The sequence below is a fragment of the Pholcus phalangioides genome, unplaced genomic scaffold (assembly GCF_987345545.1).
Source record: "Pholcus phalangioides strain wild (caught in Gottingen) unplaced genomic scaffold, Ppha-v1.0 ptg000019l_1, whole genome shotgun sequence".
In the NCBI taxonomy this organism is placed as follows: domain Eukaryota; kingdom Metazoa; phylum Arthropoda; class Arachnida; order Araneae; family Pholcidae; genus Pholcus; species Pholcus phalangioides.
In genome coordinates this window covers 8,520,558-8,541,608 of record NW_028301612.1, presented here as the reverse complement: position 1 = coordinate 8,541,608, position 21,051 = coordinate 8,520,558, and the positions used below count along the sequence as shown (strand labels likewise).

Sequence of the window (21,051 nt, the reverse complement as noted above, 5' to 3'; positions counted from 1 at the left end):
CAGGTAGGGGATGTAAGGAGAGTGAGGTAAAAAGAACTAATTGCCGAGCAAACTGTACACGTTCTGTCAACGTAACATGCAATTACGCCTCGCGGTAGCTTCCGTGTGCCAGCGTGAGATGGTGTCACAGTGGCGCCCGGACGACAGCTCTTCGAAAATTAACTGCTGCAGTGGCAACAAAACACAAATAAAAGCAATAAAAATAAGAGAAGGCTCCGAGTTTAAGTATCTAAAGCGTAGAGTGGACGGACGGCAACCAAATGCGGAGGACTTAGAATACGGTTTCTAAAAGAAATCATAGAAAAAATAAAAGACTTAAAGAGCACGTGTACGTACGTATCTAATACAGCGAGAGCTGGAAACGAGCGTTCCTCTCTCTCATCCTTACGTTAGTTTTATTTATTTCTTGGCTTGTTTTGTGTACTCTCCGCCGCTTTTTTTTCGGGTAAATTTTTGTTCGAGCACAAAATTCTCTTGTGCGTGGTAAATGTTGTTACTACGGGACGCGTGCGAGCCAAAAACAATATAAACATATACAGTCGGTCCCCTTCTTAAACAGGTATCAACGGTTCCAGCACATAATATCCGATTAAAGCGGGGGTTATTTGATTATACGGATAACGATTCAATTGCCGTTTCACACCGTTTCTATAGTGTGTGAATTTCTTTATACACTTTGCAAACGTAGTCTTAAACATCAAATTTTTTCTTTGGTGTCATGTGTGCAACAATCTTTTTTGAAGCGGAAAAATTTTCGCAGTTTTTAAATTTTTTGGGGATTTCCTCTGCGTTTTGTCTAATTATGGTGCCAGTTGATTGACGCACACAATTTTGGCTCTTTCACCATGAAACCATTGCAATATAAATTAGTTAGTGCCGTCGCAACTAGATTTACTCTTCTGATCAAGCTTCCGTTCCTCCGCCAATCTTCTTCAATTTCATCAGAATTTTTCTTAATGTTTGACACTTGAGCTTGAGGAATTTCAATTTCAGCACAGTTTGTTTTTTCGTTTCTTCTAAAAACTTCAACTTGTTGCGCAACCACAAATAATTTTTTCGCGTTTTTTTTCTTTTTTCTAATTTTAACACATTGCAACGAAGCGATGGTTTTTATGCAATTTTTTTGAGATTTTTACTTTTGTCAAAAGAGTTGGCGCATTCTATCGGCTAGATGAAACACAAAAATAAAATAACAATAAATATACTGAAACAGCTAAGACATTTCGAGCCTTCAAATCTAAGTTTTTTTGCAAATCTCAACTGGCAACATCTTTGCTATTACTTTCAAATATTTTATCTAATAATAATATGATGTACCTAATGGTTAATATGTATTTAAAGTTATTATATATGAATTGTAATATTCGGGAAATCGAAGTGGTGTAAAAATTTTTTTAATTTTCCAAGGATTTTTATCCTTTATGGGATAAAGACAGATCGACTACGAAATTTAACCATGCTGAGTACTTAATATTTGATTGAATATTAGCGAAAGTTTAATTATTTTTTCTTTTAATGGTGTCTCCAGAAATCAACAACTATATCTACCTATCGTACAAAATTTATTGCTTGTTAAATCCTTGAAGTTCCAATATTACTGTTAAGAATTCAACAATCGATGCAGTTGGAATCTTTTTTTCTCTGGCATCACAATTTTAACCTTTGATTTTTCAAATTAAAAATTATTCACATTAACACCAAGTACAGAAAATAACCAAGGAGATCAAAGAGTGCACACTGGTTGCTACAGTAAAAGTTACTATGGGTATTATAGTAATTTCAATGTAAAATAAGACTTATTAATTTGAATTAAACTAAATAAAAATTACATACAACAGTTTCTAATAATAAAACAAAAAAATTTAATGAGACAAATGCAATTGAATTGATAAATAAACACACGAAGAAAAATTAATAAAACAAAAGGAGAAAAACGAGACAGAATAAATATATATAAAATTGATTTTCTGTGTATGTTCTCTATGCTAATCTACAATATTAGATCTATCTATTGTCGCAAATTTTGCATATATACCAAATAGGACCCGACTAGAACGATAGGCTACTCTAAAAGTTCGTCAGAGCAGGGAAATGTCCGAAATGGGTGAAAAGTTTCGGGCGACAATGGTTTCTGGGCCTCAACAATCACTTTCGGAACGTTTACTTTAGTTACCGTGGTTCCCTAGCAATGCGTTCCAGACATGCACACGCCTTTATAACGGTTTGCCATTTCTTTAATACTGCCAGTATTATGCATAATAGTTCATGCCTTTGTATAGGTTTTTGACACTTTTTCAATCCTCTCAGTAATTGAAGAAAACCCGGGCAAGCGCCGGGTATTATAGCCAGTAAAAAATGTAATTAAAAGAATTATTCCAATATTTACTAGAAATATGAGGGACGTTTAAAATAAAATGACACTCCTTATTTAAAATGACTTTTACGTGGCTGAAAAATTTCGTTTTAGCCTTCAATGTATAAAGCCGTGTTTCCTAATCAGATTGAAATCACGAATCCCCAGTAGGGAAGTACATTGCAGCGAGACCCTCCCCATGATATCAAAAATGCATTTATTTTTATAATTTGCATGTCATAAAAATTAATATAGACAATTACAATTTTACAGCAATAAATGTGCCACTTATGCAATGGAATTCAATGAAAATGATTCCTCGGACTCCCCTGCAAAGTACTTGTAGACCCCATGCGATTACCGAATCTAAAAACATTGATTCTTCACGCAATTTCTTCAAACAGAAACTTCGTCTGAAATAGCAATGATTTTGGAATGTCTCACCCTAGATACTATTATAAATTTAATGGATGGAACTCAGTTTTTAAGCCGTGTATCTATCTCATTCGCCTGAAAAATCTGCTTTTGGTATGGTCTATATATATGAGATGTAAAGTCATATTTTATCATGCAATGTGTTAAGACTGTTGTCTCGTATGTACTTTATATGGATTTGAATATACGTGGGAAATACTGTACATGGTAAAAAAATATTACTGGCCTACCAATTTCTTTTCTCAGTCGTTTTGGTGAGTTAGAAAGTAAATCCCGAAGTTTCGTTTTCAGTACAATATAGGAATACAATACTTTTTTTCATCTATAAAGAGTCGATTCCTTATCGGTGGCATTTTATAAGAGCTGTTGAAATTTTACGTGTTTAGAGACTTATAAATAAAATCGCACCAAAGGACCCGGGTTCGAACCTCACCGGTGCCACAGTGGTTGTCGGCTGAAGTTGGTTTCTTGTGTTTCTTAACCTCGGTGCACGAATGCGAGCCGATCTTCCGGTTAAAAAAAAAATCTCGTCTCAGACAACAACAGGTCTACAACGGTACAAATACTCAATCATTACACTTCACTTACAACTTGAAGTACAGATGTCTGCACTGAAAAATCAGACACAACACTAGATACGCACTCAGGCTGTTAGCTACACACAATCGCATTTCCGGCACAACTTATTCGGTATGGTCGGCTGAAGTGGGTTTTCTGTGGTTCCCAACTTTGAGGCGCAAATGCGAGCCGATCTCCCCGTTAAAAAGTCTCGCCACAGAGAGCAACAGTCCTATAAACAGTACAAATATTCAGTCACTACACATCACTCACTTCACTTCTGAGATATAGATGGCAGCACTGAAAAATCATACACAACACTAGATATGCACTCAGACTATTAGGTACACACACTTACACTTCCGGCACAACTCACAAGGTAGTAAATTGCCTATGACGATAGACCTGAGTTGTGCTCGGTTTCAAAAAAAAAAAAGTACATTGCCCGTGGCGATAGACCAGAACTGTGATCGGTTTGAAAGAAAGAAAATGAAAACTGTTCGACTTTGCTAAGAAAAATTTTATCTTTTTCATAGGTAAAATTGAAATCAAGGTAAACTCTCCAGATTTCACCCTTAATCAATCATTTCAAATGAAATCAAATTTGTTACTAACATTATGCAAATGCAAAAAATAGAGAATTTTTTTTTACCAAGGGGATTCAAGAGAAAAATTACCCATTCCGATAAATGCTAGTAAAATTAGTACAGACAACAAAATATTGAACGGATAAAATTAAATATACTGGCTATTTAGGTAACAAAGCGTATGAATTTTAATGGCAAATCGCGCGCGCGCGTTGTGCCTAGAGGCATACTTCCAGTTACAAAAAGCATCCAAATAACGTGTATAACTCAGATATGTCATTCATGTTTCAAGGGGTTGTGCAGTTATTAAACTAAAAAAATAATTTTTTATACCCTCTTCATGTGTCCATAAACTCAAATTAAAAAATTGTTGCCCTATTTCTCCTGATGCCAAAAAGAAAAAAAAAAATACACGTTTCTAAATGCAATATTCATTGAGATATTCGAATTGGAAAATTAGAGGAAAGTTGGGGTGAAAACAGCTCTAAATCCGGATAAATCGTTTTACCAGCATTTAACGCTGTGCTTTTCCCCAACTTTCCACTGCTTTTTTTTTTTCAAATTCGAATATCACACTTCGAGTCGGGGAATATTTTTGTTGGCATCAGGAGAGACAGGGCAACAGCTTTCTAACTGACTAAAAAATGTCTGGTGCTGTTAATTCTAAATGAAATACAACAATACAAATTTAATCAATAAGAAGAAAAATCAATTACAATTCATTTTAATTTTCTATATATATTTCGATGAATTCTCTGAACAATTTTGATAATTCTAATGAGAGACTTGATGTTGCCACTTCTTTAAAGGTTAACGCCGTTTCCTTCTGAGCTTGTATGAGCTCCAGATTTAACAAATAATGCATCATAATCGTTGTAACGATTATGCATCAAACTTTCAGACAGTAATACGCAAAAATGATAATACGGCCCAATGACAGCATGTCACAACCATATGTGTTATACGTTTCGGAAAATGTAGGGTAGTCTGAAACCTGATGGGGCCCCATGCATTAAATCGACACTAATTGTAAGACACAATTGGGAATGCATGAAACATTTCTGTATGCCAGAGGTAATAGGCACCATGTCCCTAAAGTGAAATTTAATGAGAGAACAATGCAAAGATGCTCTTTGCCTCTGAGAAAATGGGATGTGGGGCTTTGCATGAAGTGAATATATCTCTGCCATTCATTTAAATAATATCTATTACAACCAAGATTTATGTGTCCTATACTTCTGTGTAACGTTATTAAAGTAAGCAAATTAATATCGTTATTCCAATATTGATAGAAATGGATATAGTGTTCTTTCCCTCCGGCATACAAATTTGTAAACATTGCTTGCTCAATTGAAGCTTTATCGGAAATTCTTTCATCTGGCTGACAATTTTTTTCCTTTTTAGCCTAGTTATGCCTTGATTTATTTAAATTACGATAAAATTTCTATTACATTCTTTTTACATGCAAAGGTGTGTTGGTAACCAAACATTGTATATGTTTTAATGCGTTAACTCACAATTTCATATTCCTTTAAGCGAAGGGTTATCATATTTTCTTACCCGACTCAATAATGGCTGCAAACATTTCTTCAGACACGTGGGAGTCATCAAAATCTTGAAATTCCTCAGCAGGAGAGCTGAGATTAAAACCTCAACAGGCTCCTGCTCAACAATCAAAGATCCCGACGCTGTGGCGGATGGTCCAGCAACACACTGCAAAATAACAAGCGGTGCCACTAATGAATATCAAATTAAAATCCAATATAACAAAAATATGAAATAATTTCATTACAGACACAGAGTTTGGGAAGTGCTGTACAAGGAGTTTGACCCTCTCCCGAAATGAAAGAAAATGGCTAATTTTTATGGATTAGCATAGTCAAGTCTTGCCATTTTGATCACCATCAGGGGCGCGGTGGCCCAGGTCGATAAGATATTCGCCTAAACTACCAAAGGGTGTTTAGAGATGTCGCGAGTTCGATTCCCGGTTCATCCTTGTGAGAAAAAAACTTTCCGGACACGGGGGTACAGAAACGGTGTCATGACCGCAGAAAAAATTGCTACTCCAGGGAGTCCCCCATCGAGGGTTTAGCGCACCAACCTCTCGATGAGCATAAAAATCAAGTCCGACGTTCGGAATCGGCGATAAATTGTAGGTCCCGGTTTTAATTATCCCTCGTGTGCAGAAAATGATTGTGGTGTGACAAAAATGACAAAATTTGATCACCATCCCAAAGAAATTTCTGGCTACGGTACTGACACAGAGCTTACATGAATAACGTACCCGCAATCGAGTCAACATCAGAACTGTACAAATTATTCACACTGAAACGGTGAACCCTTCTTAAGTCACCTCTACTGATGGCCAAAAAGTAAGGAAGTATACTTCGTACTTTGTAATTAAATACTCACCGCAGAAGAATACCGCGATGGGGGATTTATTTCTGCATCCCCGTACACCACAGTGTCGCCCATCATTGCGACCACCCTTTCTTCAAAATGCGACAGTAGCATTGATGGAGATGGCCCACAGCCTGTCCTCAGGGACTCCTTACGAATATCGGCTGCTTTTTTTTGCAGCACTCTTGTAGTGAGTCCATGACTACACAAAAAGAAATGTTATGGTTCAAATAATCATCCTATGCATAACAGCCACATTAATTAAACTTTCAAAAACCAAATTAAAAATGTCCTATTTGGATCGCTGTTAATTGTTACATTAATTGTTTATACGTATAAAACACATAAAAAATAATTACATTAGACTTTTTTCCCTTTGAGAGATGTTGATAAAAAAATTAAGTTTAATTGTGATTAAATACAATATTTTCTTATTTCGTTTTTGCAAATTTTCTAACATTAGCAGGAAAAAAACTTTTGATTTTTATAAACGAAATACATTTCATAAATTACAAGGTTAATTCAACAAAGAAGTACTCACCTCTTTCCAATCCTTCACGTCATGGCGTTTAATTTGGTCGCCAGCCTTGGCCATGTTGTGTTTTTGTCGTGACTTGTGAGGTCAGAGGATAGCTTCCCCTCAATTAAAGCATGGCGATTTTCCAAAAAAATCGACCATCGCCTCATACTGAGGGGTGATTGTCTTAGAGTATCGCTTGGGTTTAGAAACATTCATGGCGATAGGAAAAGAAAAATGCACGTGAGACAGTAGAGAGAAAAGTAACACAATGTTGCTGTTTCCACCGGCAGAAAGCACAATTAAAATCAAAAAACATAGCCGTTGTTGTATTTCTTCAACGTAGCACTGATTGGTTAGAAGATGAATTACTTTCGAAGAAGAATTTTCGTATCACGTGGTCTTAAGTACAATCTTCAACGAGTGGAAAATGGTCGCTCAGAATTGTCCTTGAGAATAACATCGTTCAGCTTGTGTTTCAGAGTTGTCCTTCGGCAAAGGACGAGTTGTTATGAACGACAAGTAGATGGTGCTGCCCAGTATCGATTGATAAGGGACAGTTATAGGTTTTGGTGTCGCAGTTAGTTTTTTTTTTTTGATTGGTTTGTTAGTAAATGGAATAGCTTACCCTCGGGTGTCATGAATTCTAATATAATTGACACGTTAAAAAAAAACGATAATCATGTCGGGGCAATTCGAGAAGCTATCCATACTTGGAATAAGACAACCATAAGTAGTCTTTATGGGCATCGAATACTATTTTATCATGTATATACATTTATATTAAGAGATGGTCACTTTTCTTTCCAAATATCAGTTTCGGCATAAAATCGAGAAAATTCAATTTCTCAATGTATATTTATTTTATAATTGCATTTTTAATTGGGTTGCGCTATTTTAGATATATACGACATCCATATTTGTTTTGGGCACCTTTTTTCTCAGCTACCTCGTTCGAAATTTCGTCTGTTGCGACCTTGTAAAAGAATTTGTATTAACTGCTGCGCTGGATATAGTGTTCCAACAAAAAATATGCTAACAGCACCAATTTACAGCCGTTTTCGTGATTTTTTTTCTTTCGTTCAATACGATTTTATGTAGGGTAACCGTCGAGGAAAAAATCCATTATTTAGCGGCAGTGATTAATATTGATGAAAAAAAAAAAAGACACATAAAAAAAACTACTTCTGGACAACTTACTGCTGGCAACCATCCATCCCATCGCAAAAACGGTGCTTTAAAAAAAAATAAAATAAAATAAAAGTGAATGAAATTAGACAACGAGGCTTTATTAACGTCTCTCTTTTAGAAATTCTTTTGACAAGCAAATCGGATAAAGGAGAGAGATAAGAGGGGAAAAGAAAAAGTCATCGTAGAGTACGCAACAATTGCATAATGTAGATAGGATGATCGACCGCCCGTCCTCGAGAATCACAGATTATCGCATCAAAAAAAGTTCCACCTCATCTTTCTTTTTTTTTTGTTTGAACGGCCTTTTAACGTCACCAGCAGTTTGTTGGTTTTTTTTTTTTTATTAAAAAAATGAAGACTTCGCCCTCGGTTCGTAAATCGCGTGCGTTTCCTCTTTAAATAAATAAAAGATTGAAAAAAAAAAAGACATTTTTTTCCCCCTCTCTCTGCATTCTAAAGTCGACCGTGCCAAAAGTTCCTTTAACCTAAAGGGAAAGGGTTATTTTACCCGCTGCATATAAATGATGACGTAAAAGGAACAAAAAAAGAAAATAAAATGAAATGTGTAACAACAGGAACAAGAGTCGAGAGTTAATGGGATTCAGAATTTCGGTTCGGAACGAACGGAGCAAGGACCTGGAGCGGTCAGAAAACCCTTATTTCAATTTTGAGACTGCCGAAACACAAAAAAGACAGCAAGTGGGAAAAAAAAAAATGAATTCCCGCCATAGAGAGCATTGATTTGTTAGATGTGTGCAGCTGCGCATTTTATCACTAACTGTGCGAATTTTTTTGTGAATCTCAACTATAGACTTTTTTTTTTGGGATGCAGTTCGTTTTCTGGTTCATGAAAATAGATGGCAGCACCATAGGCGCGATTGAATTCAAAATTCGATTTTCTATTGAAAATTTGTTTTAGGGTTGCTCTTTTTTTGAAGAGGGGAAACAAAATAGTTTGAAATTCTCTATTTTTGGTTTTTTTCCCCCAAATTACATACAATGTAAGATATGTGTACAGTAGAGCATCGATTATCCGAATCGATTTGGGGATCGGGTGCGTTCGGATAATCGGTCATTCACGGAACAAAATTGTACCAGCGTCATAGAAGTAATATGATACTTCATAAGAAGCAGTGATATTAAACACAAAACTACATATTTTGCATCATTTTTGGGAATATATCATTTACATCATTTGGGGAAAGCACTAGCGGAACTTCGGCATAGCACGCAAATTTGAATTTGCCGACTGGAACGCTTTCGGTTACCCAATGTTTCGGTTGATCGGTATTCGAATAATCGATGCTCTACTGTATTTTATTTGGACCTGGTTTCAGTGTCATTTCGATGTTTCGCCCGGAGGATTCAGCAGTAGAAACTACAGTTTAACGCGATGTAACATTTAACCTTCTCTCTGGCGTTGACGAGATATCTCGTGAAATCGGATGCTTTGCATTACGGCATTGACGTTTCGGCATTGTTTTCTGAACATTTTGCAGCGGTGGTCAAAAAATATTATAGAATGCTCGATTTCTTTTATAGAAGTGGCTATGCGTTCTCTTAAAATGATACTTCAGTTTTTCAGTGGCTTAATCCGTCCAGTGTGCAGTAAGGTTTTGAAGACCACATACCAACAGAGGGACGTAGACATGGTTGACGGGGGTGCAGAGAAGAGCTACGCGTGCTCTGGTTGGCACACAAGGCTTGAGCTATGAAGGGCGACTTGATTTCTTCAATATTTTGCATTAGAATAACGTAGGCGTCGGGGGTGGGGTATGATTGAAGTGGTTTAAAATTTTCAATGGGATGGATAGGATAAACCATGACTTATTACACGTCAATAAACCGCTTTGACAAAGGAGACAGCAATACAGATTGGTAAGGTGCAACTCCAGGTTGCTGTGCTCAATTGACACGCTTAAAAAAAAGTGCGATAAATATATCTGGATAAATTGAGAAACTATCAGTACTTAGAATAATTCAACCATAATCTTCATTCAATTCGCACTGATGGAGCTCCTATGATGCTTGGAAATACATCTGATTTCGCTACTTTGGTGAAAAAGAAGCTCCTCAAGTTATTGTCACTCATTGCTTTTTTTTTGCGCAAATATGCACTGGCAACAAAGACTCTTCCGCCGACAATGAAAGAATTTTTGTCAACAGCCATAGCCATAAAAGTTTATCAGGAGCAGGTCTTTGTATCATCGAATTTTTGAAAGATTTTGTCAAGAAATGGGAGCAGAATATGAGGTGCTAAACAACCATACTAATATGAAGTGGCTATCAAGAGGGCAAGTTTTGAAACGCTTGTTCGAAATGAGGAATGAAGTTTTACTTTTTCTGGGAGAAAGAAATAACTTGGAGCATTTTAGTGAAAAAGGTTTTATCCATGGGTTTGACTTGCTTGGCAGATATTTTTCTCCATGTGCATGAAATAAATATTTCCATTCAAGGTCGTGAAGTGACCATCATGGATGCTACTGAAATATTGCAAATTTTTTCTGGGAAAGTTACCAATATGCAAAAATAGAGTAAAGGCCGACATACTTGTTAACTTTCCTTTGTGGGAGGAAGTGTTATGGCGAGATGAGATGCGAAATTCTCTCAAAATTCTGTCAAAAGGTGTTTGAAATACTACAGATTTCTCTCGCTTTTGACAATTATTTTCATCTTCGCGGTTTTCAAGCAGAAACATGGGTAACTAATTCTTTCCTAACCGATATAAACTGCATCAAAGATACCGATTTATCACAAGATAAACTAATGGACCTCAGAGCCAAAAACCTTCTAATTCTTGGAACACGATTCAAAAACTTGACAGAGTTCTGGTTCTCTCCATGAGACAATTGTACCCCCATCTCGTAAAGTGAGAAGTACAACATTTGATTCCATTTGCAACCACATATCTATGTGAATTGGGGTTTTAACTCTTGCATCGATCAAAACAAAATATCGCAATCGATTAGATGTCCAGCATGACATGCGTGTTGCGCTTTCAGATACACACACACACACACACACACACCACACACAATACAATATTCTCATTCAAGACAAAGAACAAAACACTGGAAATGTTCGTAATGAATCAAATTTAACTTGAAAACTTAATTAAATATAGTTACATGTATATTTATCCTACACAGAACTCGAATAAGGTGGGAACATGTTGAATGTGAACAAATATTATAGTTCCAGCTGTTGCAATATTATTTATTTTACATGAAGTGGAATGTGCCCAACGCCGAAACGGAAAGCAATATTTGAAATGTTTATGTAAGAGCAGAAAAACAACAATATATATAGCGGAAAGTGTTTAAAATACACATGTAACATGGATTTAATTTTATTTAATGCTCGCATACACACATTTTTTTGTTCTTCCGGAAACAAAAAATGTGTATGCAATATCTTTCTCAAGCTCAATAAATGGTTAGGTTTCCCCGGAAGCACCCGAGTCCCCAGGGACAATGTGCTTATATCACCTAGTGCGACAGAGCCTGGGTGTCTCTCGGTTCCTATCCCTATCACTATCATAACTTTGGTTATACCCGGCTCCTTGCGATTCTGCTTTAAACAAGTTTTACTGTGTACTTCAAAGGTTTCGAAGAAGCACATACTCCATACATGACTGTTTCGTAGATTTTATTTTATTTTATATATGTTTAAAAGTGATTTTCATAGAGGGAATCCGCGGTTTTCACTTTACTAACACAAGGGGTGCATGGAACTAAAAAGGTTAAGAAACCCTACTCTACAGTGGTATCAGCACATGGTTCCAAAGGGAATGGGCGTGTCGGAAGGATTCTCTGGATTCTACCCGTGAACGAGAAGATGAACGCATATTGTCTAAGGGTCAAAGGCGGCGGCCCTGTTTTCTAAAGGGCCCAGAAAAACACAAACTTCACACTTTTTTTTAATTTATGGGGAACCCAATATTTTATTTTCAACCCGGGGCCCGACCGACTTTAATCCGCCACTGCTAAGGGCTCTCTAGGCACCCTAAAATAGGGGCCCACAAATTCATCGTATAGACTGATTCTCTTCGTGCCTGACCTCGTACATGTTTTTATGTATATGAATGTAGGATACATGACTAGGGTCATTTTGATCCCATGATAGGGACCACTTTTTTTTTCCTCCTTGTAACTCAGAATTTTCTCCGGCACGACCACACCCTCCGGGGCAATGAGCTTATATCGCGTTCGCGACGGAGCTTGGTCGTGTTCGGTCTGTTCTGTTCTGTGAACGAGAAGATGATCGGTACATGTGATCGGCACGTTATAGAGGGGGAGGGTGCATTTAAAAGAGGTACCCCCCTCCTCTTTTGGGGGTTATCCATTCGAAAGGGTTTGTGCGGCGCGCGTGGCGAAAAAGCGCTGCGCAGAATATTATCGTGACATACAAATTCACAAAAAAGACACAAAAGCAATACAAATACTCAGAATAAAAAAATGAATAAATAAAAATAGAAGCGACGTGAGCAACGACTATACAAAAAATTAATAAAAATACAAATTCCACATGTGCGTGATGTACGTGCTGAGAGAAAACGATTATTTCACATACGGTACGCACTTCCAGAGTAGCTCACTTATCCCTGAAAAGAGGTAAAACGGCGCTAAATTTTTCCCAATACTAATAAACCGAAGTTAGCGTTCGTTTTAGAAGAACACGTCGCTCGGAAACATCTAATGATAACCTGAAGATGATGTCACTCTCCTCTATCAATACGAAGGTTTTAACAAACGACTATTGCGAAGATGAATTAAGGAAAGAAAAATCAAATGCCTCTCCGGGGAATCGAACCCACGTCGTCTCATAAACGAAGAATATTTGAGTTTGAGTACCAGATCAGATGGCAAATAGAAGTTACGATACTCTATTCATTTGAATTCATACGCCTATCTTTGAATACCAGGTCTATATATGCAACAGGACCGGCTTTTCAAACCATTAGTTTCTGAGTATTTAGTTACTGAGTTACGAAAGACTATTACGCATGTGTACACTCAGCGCATCATGCTGCTGTCCGTGTTATAATGAGAAAAAAAAATAGATGTGTCTACGTTGAATATTTGTTAGTGCGCTTGCCCAGATTCGAAGAGAACCAGGATTCTATTCTCTGTGTTGACTCAGAACTTTTCTTTACAAAGTTCGTCTCAGCATTAATATCCACAAAACTATCTTTCTTTGCCACCTCGGGGTGTTAGACACAAACGAAAATATTATCTAATGCCTGTCTCAACGGGAAATAAGAGAAGAAATAAATCCAAATAGACCAATTCTCAAATTTGCTTATATATAAAAAACACTGATAATCGAGTCATCCGTTTCCTCGGAGTAAGTAGTCAATGGTAAACCAACCCCTTGAAATTCATCAAATGAATTCCAAAACAAAAAACGAAAAAACTCGCATTTACGGGCTTTTTTATCTAGTCAAATTACGATTAGCACAATCGAGAAATCACAATGAAACAGCGTTAGCAATGATTAGAGAATCAAGAAATAACAGAACCTGAAAGACAGTGCACATGTAAACCAGAGAAAATAACAACGCGAGTTTTTCTTAACTCCACTTCAGAAAAATATGACAGACAGACACAAAACACCATCGATTAAAATAAAGTAGATGACATGCCTGTGTACTGCGTAACTGCCTACATGAAATATGAGCATCGCTCGAAATAACGATTAATAGAAAATTGGTCATATTACCACCAGGCCGTGTACGAGTACACTAATTTACATGACAACTATCAAAAACATATTAACCCGATTTAATCAAGCTCTTAATTTTCCATCGTTTTATAAGTTATAAGTATGCATTATAACAGATGCCAATCAATGTTTTTGAGCCCTAACGGAACCAATCGTTCATTAATTCTTACAGAAGAAAAAAGAAAAGATGCGTAATAATCTTTAGTCAACTCTTGGTTAATTAGAAAAAACTCATTAAGTGACAAAAACCATGTGCAAGTATGTGAGTGACCAAAAGAATGATCTGGTGTACGAGGGATGAAAACAGTGACCTAGAGGGCGTGAAAGCATGTGAACGACCGAAAAATTATGACTCACAAGTCCGGGGCAGCTGATTGAATGAATAGTCAATAACAATTGACTAGAATGGATGAATAGATTGTGGCAAAATTTGCGCCACAAAACGATGCGGCCCCATCCTGGGGGGCATCGGAGAAAATTATGTGATCCTAGTAAATTGCTCGAATTTTTTTTGGAAAAATGAGGCTGAAGTGAGTAAAAAACTCTGCTGAGCTGAATAATTTTTTTTATTTCGGTGGTAGCAAGGGCTCTTTTTTTCCTGCGCAGAAACTGTGTATACCGAAGCACTTTCATTCGTAGTCATTATGAGTCTATATATATTTTGTAAACTTTATTAACTATGAAAAAATGATGTCTTTCTTAGTTACATACCAACATTAATAACGACTTTATGTAACATTTCTTAGTCTATAACCAACAAACGGGTAAAAAGACAATTTAATCAGCCAGCCAAAATATGCCTTTTAGAAAGTAATACGGTACAGTATCATATTGAGAAATATCGCTTAACCGAGTCCTCTTCCGCCCTATATCAAATAAAATCACAACCATCCTTCAAATGGAATTGGTGAATAATAATGTGCGCATAAAAAGCAATATAATATGTCTATGAATATATATTTTAAGTAATAATATAAATTAAATTAACAGATTTGCCACAAAACTTCAACAGCTGATGCTTTAGTACAGTAAAACAACATTAGTAACAAATGCAAAGTGAAATTCATTTCACATTTATATTAGAATTAACTTTTACCCAGATTTATTGATACTGTGAATTTTCAGTTTACTGATACTATTTTACTTCATGAAAACATGAACTGTTAAAGATTTAAAGCTCAGTTAAAAATTTAACTAACATTATTGCTTAAAAATATTTTTTATTATCATATTGCATTGCTTTTGTACATGTGCACTTTACTTTTTATCAATTCCATTTTGAAGAATCATTAATACTTGTATTTTTCCTTTGATAGGTGGCAGAAGGGGGTTCCGGTTTAATGATGTTTCTTAATATAACACAATGTATCATATTGGAAACAATTATACAGTATATACAGGATATATTAATAATACATCCTGTACTGAATAGTTGTTTTTGTGAAAGGCATATTGTTTGTAGCTTATAAAGTTTTGTTTTATCTGTTTGTTGGTTATGGACAAAAGTAACTAAGAGTGGAACCATTTTTTCAAGGTCAATAAGTTTACACAATATGAACATTTAAGAGTCTAAAGCAGTGATTCCCAACGTGGGCGTTAACGCCACTGCGGGCGATGGAATGTTCCGGGGGGGGGGGAGCGGTAGAAGCTACGGGTATAACATAGGATCCTATGGGTTACGTTTCGTTGAAGGGCGATGGGAGAAAAAAATTTCTGAAGAAGGGGGCGACGGGACAAAAAAGGTTGGGAACCTATGGTCTAAAGGAATGACTATGAATGAGAATACTTCCGTGTACATACGTAGAGACTTTTTGCTGTGCAGAAAGAATTTCCCCTATGTTGTTTTTGGTATGGCTTATTCTTATTTTGAAATTCTGCACAGACATCGAAATTGCATGAGCAGAGTAACAGGCCAGTGCATGCGAAATAAAAGGCAATATGCCCCCATCAGGAAGAAAACAAAATTAGAGGGCACATTTCATATGAAAATAAAATTTTTCCTTTCCCCGCGAGTATATATGTGCCCATCATGCCCCCCAACATCAGCCAGCTCCCTAGAGAGAGAGACTCACAGATCTCACTTCTATTCCCTGCCGCTATGGTGGTCGAGTGGTCATAGTGACGGACTCGCATCGTGAGTACCCGGGTTCGAACGTCGCCGTAGTGGTGGTCGGCTGAAGTTGGTTTTCTCTGGTTCCCAACTTCAAGGTGCGAATGCGAGCAGATCTCCCCTTCAAAAAGTCTCGCCACAGAGAGCAACAGACCTACAAATGTGATTCAATCATAACACCACTTCTGAAATATAGATGGCAGCACTGAAAAATCAAACACAATACTACATACGCACTCAGACCGTCGGTACACACACAGTTACACTTTCGGCACAACTCACTAGGTAGTAAATCACCCATAGATGGTGATAGACCTGAGTTGTGCTCGGTTTAAAAGAAAAAAAAAGGAAGTTCTATTCCCTTTCTATTCTATCCAGAATAACTCAATTTGCAACTCATAACGCAATTCTAATTGATATAAAAGGCGGTTTAACATTTTTTTCTGGAACATGCTCTTCTAAACACAAAAGTTGATAGGTGGCAACTGGTGTTGTAGGTATGACGAAATGTTTTCCAAATTTCACGAATGTAAAAACATATACTGGGAAGAAAATTCTCCCCAGTAACTATTGATAAAAGTATTTAAAATTATAGCAAAAGATGGAATATATGGAAAAGAGTATTCTGGGGGGGTCACGTATATATAAAGCTATATATATAACTGAAGAACGAATATGTTTTTCTCTTAGGAGATATAAGGTTATTATAAAATTGGAAAAATGGGCTGTTGACAGCCAGACAATGGACATTTTCTTAACAAACGAAAATTTGTTCAAGCGAATTTTTAAAATCTATTGATGAAAAATCGTTTTTCGATGAGATTCTTTGTTTAAACCGCTCCGGGCAGCCACGGATAAGCGTTGATTGAGGTGAAAGGCTCCACGGGTTGAAAATAAATTGAGAAAATCCGTGGATTTTATGTATACACAGGTATATCATTCTTCCTTTGGAGTTCTCTAGTTTGCCTGCAGCTTATTTTTATGCTTACACCCCCCATCCTTTTGAATCATGTGTGATCCTGGGAGTTACCGTAAATTATTTCAGTGACATCATCAACGTTAATCCTGTAATTATTTTGAAATATTCTGTGTACAAACCACATAACATTTCTATAAATTACATAAAGATATGCCATATGTCTGTTTGTTTTTCTACTGAAGGTAACTATCGATAATCACGCCTAAACATAGTGGAACTTGGTTTATTCGAATTTTGGAAAACTCGAACTTTTACGAACGCCCCTTGAGTTTGCTATATAATTTAATGTTAAAATTTTTTGTTTATTTCAAACATTTTTTTGAATTTTTTGGGTAATTTGAAGTTTATGGGGGAAAAAAATCATGTTTTTGTATCAGTTTGGGAAAATTTTACAAGAAGCCAGACTTTTTGCTTTTCTGTTGGATATTAAAAGACAATACGGAGACATTAATTTTCATGCTTGAGAAGATATAAATAAACGATTGAAATCAATGTTACTGCATTTATATTGAACTCAAAAGTAGGGCCGGCTGATTAATTCATATTTAATTTTATGGGCTCCGTATCTTTAAGCAAGCTCAATATTTCAAAAATCGGGAATTCAACTAAATTTTTAAAATTGATGTGACGGAAAACCCCACTAAATTGAAGAAGTGACAAACCACTGTAAAGGCAGATGCATGTGCGGAATGCATTGCTAGGGAACCACGGTTACCAAAATAAACGTTCCGAAAGTGATTGTTGAGGCCCAGAAACCATTGTTGCCCGACGGGTTTTTGCCCTTTTCGGGCATTTGCCCTGCTCTGACGAACATTTAAAGTAGCCTATAATTCAAGTCGGGTCTCGTTTGGTACAATTTGGCAACGATGGATCTAAAATTTTAGATTTGTACAGAGAACACAAGGAAAATCAATTTTATATGTATAGATAACACACAAATTTGAACAATTTTCTCTGAATAGCTTCAAAAGGAGTCTTCTCACCCCACAACAATGCAGCTCTTCAATCATTTAGTAGTTTCAAGAATTTCGGGATAAGCTTCGCTGACCGGTAGTATATTCCTACGGACCGGTACTAGTCCGCGGACCAGCGGTTGAAGAACACTGTGATGCACCTCACGTTGTCAATGCCACCCAGATTACCATTATTTTTTGGAATGACACTATTATATTTCCTTGTATTGATACAGAAAACAAAGTACAGTGAAACCTCGATATAACGATAATCCGCGGAACCAGAAAAACATCGAAGTGGGATTATCGTTCTATCGAGAGGTGCCAATTTAACAGAGTATAAACATTTTGAAACAAGACTTGAAAAAATATCATTGTAAAAGGATTTATCGTTATATCGTGTATCGTTGTAGCGAGGTTTCACTGTAATTCGAAACACGAATTAAAGATAAATTGCATAATACAAAAATATGTTTTGGAAAAATTTTAAAAACTCTTATTCTGTGTTGTGCAGGTGCTTTCCAGAATTTTTTTTTCCCTTGTACTGTCTAGTCAAAAGCATGCTCTTCGAGGTTAACATTTTAGAAGTATTTGAAAAATAGGTCGAAGTTGTGAATATACTACGAAGAAAGAGGCGAATTCTTAAAGGAAATTTCAAAGAAAATGCTCAGGATATCCGAAGAAACTAAACACAAATTTAAAATTATTTCCAATGCTCATTAATTAACACTTATCGTGCAAAGGAACTTTGATTGGGAAGACCATTCCTTTAAACATAACAATATTTAACATGAATCATTCGTAATTCTGGAATTAATTCTATCCTCATCGGAAACATAAGAGTTCAGTGAGAAGTATGTGTTAAAAGAATAAATATTCTTGGGTTCTTCAAATAATCATAAATTTTAAATTTAGTAATATCCTTGGAATTTTATACGTCATTTATTTATATGAAATCAATTCTACAATAGTAATAATAATACAAATTCAAGATCACAACAGGCAAAATGCCCAACGAGGTGGCTAACAAAAAGATGTCCATAACAAATATGGATGCCATATATTTCCAAAATACAGCAACCCAATTAAAAGTGCAATTGTAAAAAATTGAAAACTAAATATACATGATAAAATATAATACACTGGATGAGAGAAATATAATACACTAAAAAGTATTTATATGGTTTGTCTTATTCTAAGTATGGATAGCTTCTCGATTTACCCCAACATGTTTATCGTATTTCTTTTTAAACGCGTCAATTATATTAGAATTTACAATCCCTGGGGATAAGCTATTCCATTTATTAACAGACCTATTAGAGAAAAACTTCCTGCGACACCATAATCTTCAGTTGTCCCTCACCATTCGATACTGGTGTCCCCTTGTCGAAGCAGTTGATTGACTATATATCAATAACTCATGGTCCGTTTTACCCATCCCTTGAATATTTTAAACACTTCAATCATATCCCCCCGACATCTGCACTCTTTCAATATAAACATTTTCAAAAAATCAAAATTTTCTCCGTAGCTTAAGCCCCGTATGCCATCAAAACCACACGTGGCTGTTCTCTCCATCCCCCTCAACCAAGTCTATGTCCCTCTATACGTAACGTCTCCCAACCCTTGCGGCATACTCCAGTCCAGGATGAACTAAGCCCCAGAAAAGTGGAAGAATGACTTTAGGAGAACGCGAAGAGACCTTTTAAGAATGAATCCCCCCGAGCACTGTATTCGATTTTTTGAATAATAATAATGATAAAAAAATATTTACTTGATCCCACAGTTATACAAATACTAATGCGAAGGCCACAACAGACAAAATGCCCAACGAGGTGGCTGAAAAAAGATATCCATAAAAAATGCGGATGCCAAATATCACCAAAATACCCAATACCGTCGAATCCCGTTATAACGAGCTCTGAGAGACCGGAGAAATCACTTCGTTACAATGAAATTTCGTTATAAAGGAATTACAGGTTTTTGCATTGTTCCTATGTAAACATTTCTGGGGATCAGAAAAGTATTCGTTAAAACAAGATTTTCGCGGTAACGACATTCGTTGAAACGTACAATATTTCATATATACATATCTAAACTGCATCAAAATACCGCAACGCAATAAGAGCAATAAAAACCACTATGGAAAATAATAAATATACTGCCCATAAAAATTGACGTAGTCTCATAAATATCATATTGTTGTCAAGTTATTGTATTTGATATGGAACCACAAGAAAATCGGAAGTATCTTCTTATATCAGCAATTATTATAGAAGTTACGCGAGTCACACATGCAAATTTCCATGGGGTACTTGACAAAAAGTTCGGGAACCATTGTCATGGACTTACAATATAATTCATGAAGTATAATAAATTGAAAAAAAAATACGAAAAGAATTTAATAACTCTTGTAATAACTCTCACCAGACAAAAACACAAATTCCAAAGCAATTATTTTGGTTTAAAATCATAAAGGTACGTGTTGCGAAGAGATCACTTAATATTAGTTGGGCAGAAATTTCAAATAAATATCTGAATATTCATATACATATTTCATTGATCAGATTAATAATGATATTTAATGATAAAAAATGCAAGACTTACCTCAAATTGAATTACGATTGAATTATAATTCCTTTCTTTTCGTTTTCTTTTCGCAACAAATACAAGGAAAAGAGAAGAAAAAAAAATTAAGTTTCGGACATATTTAGGAAAAGAAGAAAAAAAAAAAGAAAGTAAAATAAGATAAGAAATGAAAAAAAAATTGTACGAGATGAAATTTATATCAAGACACAGTGGCGACGGGTTTTCGTCTCGCTTCAAAATTTGTAGATTTTAATACTCATATGGTTTTTTCACGTCTGACCGTTCTATTCGACAGCATCTTTTATATACATACATGCGGAGAAAATAATAATAAAGATGTGACAAGAGTCGTTGACCTCCTCAGGAAGAAAAGAGAAAAGAATGAATTGATGAACATATCGTCAACATGACGAGGAAAAATCAAAATAACAAGAACTGTTGCAACCGGTCGTTTGGCCATATCAACGAATATACATGAGAGAAAAAAAAACAAAACAAACAAGAAAGAGTTGAAAACCGAAAAAAAAAAGGGTTACGATATACGCTATACACTATCTTAAGTAAAAAGGAGGAGATGGGAAAAGAGAAAAATAATCTTTAATAGAGAAGAAATCTGTGTTTTAAGCTTCGTTAGTTTGTAAGAAATCTGAACCCC

General features: G+C 35.9%; 1 long non-coding RNA gene across 2 annotated transcripts in view; it reads right to left on the bottom strand.

Annotated features, from left to right (window-relative positions):
- LOC149071190 (uncharacterized) overlaps positions 1 to 20,660 on the bottom strand; it is a 55,005-nt gene extending 34,345 nt beyond the window's left edge. For both annotated transcript variants that reach the window (XR_016194681.1, XR_016194682.1), the window contains exons 1-3: positions 20,415 to 20,660; positions 6,346 to 6,535; positions 5,494 to 5,646 (exon numbers count right to left, since the gene is read on the bottom strand). This is a non-coding gene — a long non-coding RNA (uncharacterized LOC149071190). The remainder of the gene's footprint in view (positions 1 to 5,493; positions 5,647 to 6,345; positions 6,536 to 20,414) is intronic.
- Between the last annotated feature and the right edge of the window lie 391 nt (positions 20,661 to 21,051).